This window comes from Equus caballus, chromosome 17, assembly GCF_041296265.1.
Source record: "Equus caballus isolate H_3958 breed thoroughbred chromosome 17, TB-T2T, whole genome shotgun sequence".
Taxonomy (NCBI): Eukaryota; Metazoa; Chordata; class Mammalia; order Perissodactyla; family Equidae; genus Equus; species Equus caballus.
Window position 1 is genome coordinate 88781216 of NC_091700.1, and position 9427 is coordinate 88790642.

At 41.2% G+C, this 9427-nt stretch overlaps 1 long non-coding RNA gene across 2 annotated transcripts; it reads right to left on the minus strand.

The window, feature by feature from the left end:
* Window positions 1–876: 876 nt before the first annotated feature.
* LOC138918560 (uncharacterized) lies at window positions 877–8491 on the minus strand. Of its 2 annotated transcripts, XR_011428063.1 has the most exons (3): window positions 8334–8491; window positions 5128–5516; window positions 877–3662 (listed from the first exon to the last, which is right to left on the minus strand). It is a non-coding gene; the product is annotated as an uncharacterized lncRNA (long non-coding RNA). The 2 variants fall into 2 exon arrangements; XR_011428062.1 differs by lacking the exon at window positions 877–3662 and having other exon boundaries at window positions 4696–5516.
* Window positions 8492–9427: the final 936 nt, after the last annotated feature.

Consider the following 9427-nt stretch of genomic DNA (forward strand, 5'->3'; position numbering starts at 1 on the left):
CATCTTCTCTCTTTTCACATCCTCTTCCTTTTGTGCATGTCCGTCTCTGCATCCTAATTTCCCCTTACTATAAGGGCACCAGTCTTAATGGATAGGGCCCACCCTAATGACCTCTCTTTAATTTGATGACCTCTGTAAAGACCCTTTTTCCAAATATTGTCACTTTCTGAGGTAATAGGAGTTAGGACTTCAACACAGGAATTTTTAACCCTAACAGGGGGTTAGGGCTTCAACATACCTTTTAGTGGGCACAATTCAATCCTTAACACTGACCTAAAACATTTTACTTATTTACTTTAAGATTTCATGAACATCAAGAATACCAAGAAGAAATAGTGTGTACTGTATATATAACCCAGTGGTCAAAGTTCCCAATTGCTATTCAAATGTCTGAAAATACCATATTTTTATTTTTCTGAATTGTTGACTGTAAAATCAGAAACAATATTATGACTTTATTTATGGGACTTAAGACTTTACAACATTTATGTTTTTATCTCCTATAGTTAAGGTTAGATTCTTTTTCTGATAAGTACTTGTTTTGAACTGGAAATTATGTATCCTTAAGTGTTGTTTTGGATGAAACGAATGAGTCATTAGTAACACAATAAAGAAACTGTACAGTGGCTCAGAATGTGGGCTCTGGTGTCAGACTGCTTAGGTTCGCATCAGCTCTACAACTAACTAGCTCTGTGACCTTAGGTAAGTCAATTAATCTCTCTGAGCTTTCATTCCTTCAGCTATAGTGGGGAGGTGAGAACAGTACTCTTATTACGAAGCACTTTGCAGTGTTTGCTCATGGAAAACACTCTCTAACTATTAGCTATTTCTCTTAAGTATTAGTTTATACACAATAATTCTGAAAATGTAAAGACATAATAGAAGAGACATTTTTTATTATCTCTTTAGGTAAAATCTTACACTTTTTCAGAAAAGTATTGCTAACATTTTCCTTTAAAATGACAGAATGTAACTAGTCTTTTCTCTTTGTCTTTCTAAATTTAACTACGTATCATCAAAATAAAATTATTATTCTAACTCCTTTCATGGGAAATTTTTAATTATATACAATGGTTTTTTAAAAAAATAGGCAATTCTCAAATATGGTAAAAATTCGAACATCACAAAAAGAAATCCGTCTCCTCTCTTTTACCCCAAGTTCTCAAGTCACCTTTCCAGAGGCAACCACTGTTACCAGTTTCCTGTGTATCCTTCCAGAAACAATCTATGCATATGCAAGGAGTATATATATTTAAACATGATAGCATATTATGTATGCTCTTCTGCATCTTGCTTTTTATAGTTTAATAATATACATAGGAAATTTTCTCTTAGCAATGCCAGATAGTTTGTTTCATTCTTTTCACTGTTGCATAGTATTCTACTCTGTGGATGTAGAACTTGATTAACCAGGCCCCTACCAATGGGCATTTGGCTGGTTTCTTTTGTTAATACAATGCATATTTGTGTCTTTAAGCTCACATGCAAATATATTTGTAAGATAAATTCCTAGATGAAGAATTGCCAATCAAAGAGTATATGCATTTACAAATTTCATGGTATTTTAAAAATTGCCCTCCAAAGAGGATGGGCCAATTTGTCCTCCTACCAACATTAGTAGCCCCCCCCCAAACCATTTACCATAAGGGTGTTATTAAATTTAAAAATTTTTCCTAGCTTATAAGTGTCAACAGCACTCATTAAACTTTGAATTTGTATGTCTCTCGTTAGTGTGAAATTGAGCTTCTTATCACTTGCTTATGATTTATGGTTCCTTTATTACAAGCTGTTCAATTAATTTGCTCACTTTTCTATTTAAATATTTTTTCATAATAATCTGCATTAGCTCTTTATAGATTAGGAAGTCTACACTTGTGTGTGCGTGTGTGTGTACGTGTGTCAGATATTTTTTCTGTTAGTCATTTGTTGTTGATTTTATGGTATTTTTTGTCTTGCAGAAATTTTTAATTTTTTGGTTCTTGCTAAATCTATCAATAAGGTGGGAGACTACTGCAATTCTCCAGGTAGGAGAGTCAGGTGGCTTGCGCTGGAGTGATGCCAGCAGATGTGGTGATGAGTGGTAAGTTTGAGGATGTAGATATTATGAAGCTAGAGCTTGGCTGATGTGTTAAATATGCTGGCAGGGAGTGGGGCGGGTAAGGTGAGAGAAAGAGATGTTGACTCTGAGGCTTTTGGCCTGAGTAACCAGGCGGACAACGATGCCACTGACTGATATGGGCAAGATTTGAGGAGGAGCAAATGTCTAACCTGTTTGGGAAATGTGCCTCCACATGCCTGGTTTCACAATGTGATACACATTCAGGTCTTGTTCATTCATTGTGTACTGGGGTTCTTTTTATCAAAGTGAAATTCTGAGTCAAACCATATATTTAGCATGTCCCAGACAGTCATTATTATGTTGCATACATTCATAAGTAGTGACTTAGAGACCAAGAGAGCTACCATAATACCTGCAATGTCATTGCCTCGCCCTGTGTCTACTTCCCATCTCTTCTGGGGACTCTAGCACATGCCATGCAGTAAGTGGAGAAACATTGACCCATCTCTGTGTCTGGGATTGATTTAAATGAGTTTGACTAGTTTTTCCTGAATTCATAGGTATTTAACTGACAAGTCAAGTCAGTTTAGCAACTTGGCCTGGTAACCCAATAACAAAAAAAACCCAGACAGGTTTATACATGTCCAGAGGGCTATAGTCTCTGAGCTCAGTTCCTGGGGCCAGGAAAGAGGGTTGATTTTTTAAAGAGTGTTTGAAAACATAAGATTCCATATGGATGATTAATACTTCTATGCAACCTAGTGGGTGTTGGCACACAATGGGAAGAAAATCTATTGAAACAGAGAATACAATCTTGTGGAATTATCTCCTCTGGGAATTTAAACCAATCTCAAGGAACTCTCTGTTTTAATCTGTCTTTTTCCTGTATCCCTTTGACAGTAAACTTAGTCCACAGCGTTATCGGACGTGCTGAAGAGCAGCTGCCACTAGCAATGTAGTTTGACTCCTGAGACGAATTACCAACTATTTTGCTATCGTCTTGTCTGATCTCTGGTTGCTTTCATGAAGTCTATCTTATTTTTTGGTGCAGTGCAGTATTTGAAGTGAGTTAAGTATAGGAGTAGCCAGGTGACTAGACAGCGTGATGCACAGGGGCAGCCAAGCCTACACTGGGTCAGCGGAGCAAGTGGTCCCTGCAGGGTGCAGTGCTGGGAGGGGTGGGGACTCCTTGTCCTGCTGGCTTCTAAGACTTTCTTTACCTGGAGTGAGTGGTCACACCACGGAAGTTATTCTCTCTGGCATGAAAGTGTGATCTCTCAATGGCTACCATTCAGATGCTTAATTTTAAACTGGAGGTTAAGAAGACCTGTTAACGCACATATCACATAAACATATTGACTAGAATTGACTCTCTCCTTGCCAAGCAGGTGTATAGGACACTAAAGGGACCTAGGAGACATATAGGACCCCAGACGGTCAGTTCCAGGTGGAGAACACTGGATGGCAAGCTGGGAAGAGCATGAGGGCTCTACTAGACTCAAGGGCCTCAAGGAGAGGGAGGGTCCAAGCTGCTTTGTCCCCAGCTGTGCCCTTGAGAGCTGAAGCCATGCCTGGAACATACCAATGGCCATTCTTCAAACATCTGTTGAGAGAAGGAATATGTGAACTGGGCGTAAGGAGAGAGTAAGTGTCTACAGAGGTAGGGAGTGTAAGCAGGTCCTCGATCTCAGCGCTACTTATTCCAGATCTTCCCTGAGACCTGGCTCTGGAGAGCACTGTTTCTGAGTCATGGAAAATAAGAAAAGAAAGGGTGCAACGACACCTCTGGGAAAAGGAAGAGAAACAAAATGACATCTTCTGACAAAATTTTTTAAAAAACGAAATCAGAGAAAAACATCATCTGTAAGAAAAATTTCTTGTACCAATTCTATCTTAACTTTTTACTTTTAGTGTGAGATAAAACATACATAGAGTAAAGTGCATTAATCTTAAGTATACAGCTCTGTGAAAACTCTTTAAAGTTACATTGCGTGCTGGCTTGCTTTCTTGCTTGATTTTACAAAATTTCAAGCGCAATGCTCAGTTTTACAGTCCAGCAAGATGTGCCACTTTATTCTGTGGCTCTAAGTATGCCAGCATACTTCACATTTCATTATGTCTCCTTTCAACAAGTATTTGTAAAGGGCCTCCCATGTACCAAGCAGTGTGCTTGATGCTGGAGAGAAAACAGTAGTGAACAAGACAGCCCCTGGCCTCAGGGAGCCTGCAGTCAGGATCTGTCTAAAGAGGAAAATTAGAAAATTAGAAGTCATGCAGATGAAGAAAACCAGAAGGTAGTCAGAGGTGAAGGGTCTAGAAATCAGTCGTCAAGAGCCTGAGGAACTGAAGCTCAGGAAGAGGTAACTTCTAGAGAGGCAAGGGTTGTCCAAAACTTAACTCAAGATCTCCCCTCCCATACCTGTGTCCTTTCTATTATTCCTCCCTACCCCACCCCCACCCCCCAGTGAAGAGCATCCCTAGCCACTCACCACATTATCCAGAAACCCAGGAAACATCCTGACTCCTTCCCCAACACATCCAAACCCCAAGTCCTAAATACATTCTTAACATTCAAATCTATATTCTTCTTTCCACAACTTGAGTAAACCTGTGCAATCACTGCCCAGAACAAGATATCAAACGTTCCCAGCACCCGTTTAATGTTTTCAACTGGAGAAAATAATAATTTCATTATGCAGAGAGTAGATAGTTTAGTTATGATACATAATTACTTTGCTGCTTTGTTGGTTTTGAGCCACTGAATGTTTTCAGTTCTGATTGCCAAGCTGGCTTTCCTTCCAATGTCTTAGAGGTTTATCCAGATGCCAAGAGAACAGAACACATTCATGTGCTTCAAGGAAGCCTAAATACAGGCTTCTAGTGTCTAGTGTGACCCTAGAATGGAAATGTACCTGTTACCTGCCTTTGCCAATTGCATTTCCCCAAGATGGTGGCAATGCTAGATCCCGTCCTCTGTGCTCCTCTGCTATGTGATCTTCTCACTCTCCCATCAAGAGCTGGGGTCTTATTCCCCTCTCCTTGAATCTAGAACAGCCTTAGTGACTTGCCTGTCGAAGAGAATGTGGTAAAGGTGCCATTCTGGACTTCCAAAGTCTTGCAGCTTCTGTCTGAGAATCTTGGGGCCATTGCTCTTGGGATGCTCCCTCTTTGAACATAGCTGTCAGGCTGTGAAAAGTCAGATGGTGAGGCCATGTATGGGTGCTCTGGTTGACAGCCTCAGCTGAGCACTCAGCCAATAGTCAGCTTCATCCACATGTCAGGAGAGTGAGCCACCTTGGATGTTCAGCCCAGTTGAGTCTTCAGATGACTGAGACCCCAGTTGATATCTGATTGCAACCATATGAGAGACTTCAAGTGAGAACTTCCCAGTTAAGTTCAACCCACAGGACTGCGGATGGCTTGTTATGTAGCAATAGTCATTGAAACATCTGCCATTCTGGGTTAAACAGGGGTCAGGGAAAGTAAAATCAATAAACACATACTGTGCATAAGACTCTCTGGAAGATACTAGAATGTATGCAGTTGAGAATAGGAGAAGGGATATTTACATAAACAGTAACAGATGGTTCAAGGTAGCACTTTACTCCTAAATATAGGTGTGCTGGGAACAAAAGATCAGCGAAGGCTGGGGGGCCAGCCCGGTGGTGCAGGGCTTTAAGTTCGCACGTTCCGCTTCTCGGCGGCACGGGGTTCGCCAGTTCAGATCCCGGGTGCGGACATGCACTGCTTGGCACGCCATGCTGTGGTAGGCCTCCCACATATAAAGTAGAGGAAGATGGGCAAGGATGTTAGCTCAGGGCCAGGCTTCCTCAGCAAAAAGAGGAGGACTGGCAGTAGTTAGCTCAGGGCTAATCTTCCTCAAAAAAAAAAAAAGGATCAGTGAAGGCTGAGAGTCTTCAAGGAGGAGGAGGGACTCGAAGGGGAATTAAAAGATAAGGGAGTACATGCAGGCAGAGAAAAAGCATAAAGAGTATATCATGGACATAGGTAAGGTTTCCGAAATGTACCTAACACTCAAAGATCAAATAGATTGACTTGGCTGGAACACAGAATTTACATGCTTGTGTAACAGGTGATAACGTTGGAAATGGACCTTGAATAACAGGCTAAACCGCTTATCAAGAGAAAGGTTAAGGCAAGCATTTTAGGTTGAAGAGCCATCTGTGTTTAGGTGAGACTATGGAAGTGAAGTTCTCCAAGGAAAAGAGCCCCCAAATAATTTAATTGTTTGTGGGAGTATATAATCTTTTAAACTGATCATTTTTAAAAAATCCAATTTCCTCAAAAGCATCTCCACATTGAATAGGAGAAGGAAGGAGAGTCATTCAAGGAAAGAGAACCATCTAAGATTACTATTGTTAAGGAGAATGTCAATAATCTTGAATAGTTCTACCATGACCAAGAGAAATTTGAGGGTCAAAAGTAACCTAATTGGAGCTGAGACCACTGACATCAGATGGTGAGGACTGGGCCATTCTAGCTAATTCAGTTATTCTTGAAGTCATTTTTCAAGAAGAAGCCACATTGTTCTGTAATGTCAATCAATTAGAGGCACAAACTGCAAGAGAAGCAAAAAGATTTTTGGAGGTCTCAAGAATTGCTATTCAGGAGACACAGGTTCAAGCAGAAACTCAAATCTGCTCCAATTATAGGAGAGGGGCTCAGGGTTTTTATGGGGAAAAGAGAGGAAGACAGGGTAAGTTGTATTAAGGAAAAGTTCATTGGTGCTAGATGAGGTAAGGATAGGTTTGTACTTCATAGATTGGCTGGAGATTCAGTCATCAGGCAAAAGGCCTTCATTGATTGGCTAGCAGTTTGGTCATAGCAAAGTCTAGTTTCATCAGTCCTTACTGAAACAGGATATTCTTGTCCTTACTGGCTTCTTGGAACGTTGGTGGTTTGGTCCAGTCTGGAAGCTAAAGAAAATAAGATGTGCAGGGCAATTCCTCTGAAATGGCTGCACTGACTCTATTTTACTATGGCTCCACTCATGTCACCTTTCACATTTTCTCTTTTGATCAAGATCTTTCTCCAAAAGCAGTGTTGATCAAATACTGGAAAGCATTGCTGATCAGTCATTAAAGCATTGTCTTGGGTTTCCCATGGCCCTGACTGTTCATTCAATTTACAGCCATCGTTTACCCACCTTAATTTCTCTGATACAGGAGCAGACTGTTGCCATGTTACAAGGATATCAGGATGGCAAGAGTCTAGCAAGAGGGGTCAATTTCTTTTTTTGCAGAAGCAGAATGGACTTCATCCACATGTGCCATAACCTTTATAGATTCTGTTGTTACTGCCTTTGTGTGAAACTCAACTAAGGTGCTTTCCTGATAGGAAGCCTTAATTTTGAGCATCGCTGGTCCCTCGTCACCAGGAAGGTTTATTCCCAGTGTGTCACATCCCACACAGGAGGGAAAGCGGTTTGCTTTGGAGACTTTAGGCCACATTTGAGCAAGAAGACTACAGAGCAGAGCAGAGCAGAGGAAGGCTCTACCGTCAAGATCTTTTAAGGGTAAACATCTTCGATAAGTCTATTGCAGAATTTTGAAGACTTTGCTTTTAAGTGCATTTCTTAAATGGTTTATCTAATTGGAACATTCTTTCTAATGGCCAATGTAATTCTTCTGAGGCTGGCGGCAGTTTGGTAGAAGCTTAGCTGCAAATGGAGTTTAACCTCCATTTCTGCCCAGCCATATGTTGGCTCCCAGCCTGATGGCTACCAAACCAAGTTCTCAGGATGTCAAACAAACTTAGTAAGATTTTGCTGTTCTTTATAAATATTTACAGCTTCCAGGGCCATCGTTTTTAATCAGGTGTGCCAGAAGGTGGTGTGCTTGACTCTAGAAATTAAAGATCTTACTTCCGGTCTTAAATCTGAGGTTCTCAAATCTAGCGTGCAAAAACACAAGTTTTGGAAGCTCAAAAGAGCCCCAAAGTGGGCTGTGAAGCCTTAAATCATCCTGAATAATGTGAATCCAGCAGGACAAAAATCTACATTTAGGAGGTCTGTATTCTTTAAACATAAAACCAACGGAAGTCCCAGAGTGGGGTGGCCCCTTGGCAGTCCCCTTAGAAAATGGACTTCCCATTTGTAAGTACTTACCAAAAGGCTCAAGGAAGGAACAAACAAACAGAAGTTCCTCAACAAAGCTGACAATGAAAAAACAACCAAAAGCTGTAACAAAGGACATCCAAATAAACAGTCTGAACCCCTACCAAAGGCAGAAGATCCAGGCCCAGGAAGACTTACCACCAGGAGCCGGAGCCACCAGGAGGAGATGATAGAGCACAAAGAACTCATTGCAGCTGCCTTGCTTGTGTGCGCCCAGTGGCTCCAGAATTGGAGGTCAGTTGCTCTAGACCCCATGTTTCTGAAACCTTGTAACGTCAATGAACAAGAGGCATAAACTGCAAGAGAAGCAAAAAACTCATTTGGGGTCTCAAGAACTGCAATTTGGGAGATACAGATTCAAATAGAAACTCAAATGTACTCTGATTACAGGAAAGGGGCTCAGGATTTTTATGGGACAAAAGGAGGAAGATGAGGTAAGTTGTATTAAGGAAGAGTTCACTGGTGCTAGATGAGGTGAGGCTAAGTTTGTATTTCATAGATTGGCTTGAAATTTCAGTCATCAGGCAAAAGACTAGACTTGTACTTCATTGATTGGTTAGCAGTTTGTTCATCAGCAAAGTCTAGTTTCGTGAGTCCTCACTGAAACAGGATATTCTTGTCCTTACTGACTTCTTGGAATGTTGGCGGTTTGGTCCAGTTAGAAAGCTAAAGAAAACAAGATGTGCAGGGCAATTCCTCTGAAATGGCTGCACTGACTCTATTTTACTATGGCTCCACTCACGTTCTCTTTCATATTTCTTAGCCAAAAACACCAAGCTTATGGTTTTTCAAAGGTGTCATGTGGTGGGTGCTCTGGAAATAGATACTGAGATGGAGTTTGGGAGGCAAGATATGAATTAGGGATTGACATCTATGGGAAGGGAGAGAAAATAGGCAGAGAGGAAGAAGTTGAAATGCAATGCAGACCCAACAAAGCCTTGGCTTACCTGATGGGTCGCTCTGGAGTGAATATTGCCCATTAGAGGTGTTTTGCATTGGGCTGAAATGAATGGGCCTTTATACTCACATCCCACTTATCCCTGGATGTAAGTTGCTCCAGAAAGGGCATGACCTCAGGTAAGGTGGCCCTCTGTGTGTGAGATAGACCCTAACAGAGGTGCTAGCTGGAGTCTGCCTGCTGACCCTGCTTCCCACAGCTGGGCATCACATCCTTCCTTAAATGATAAAAGGAGAATCTTGTCAACACAAATAACCAATAATCAATCTATAGA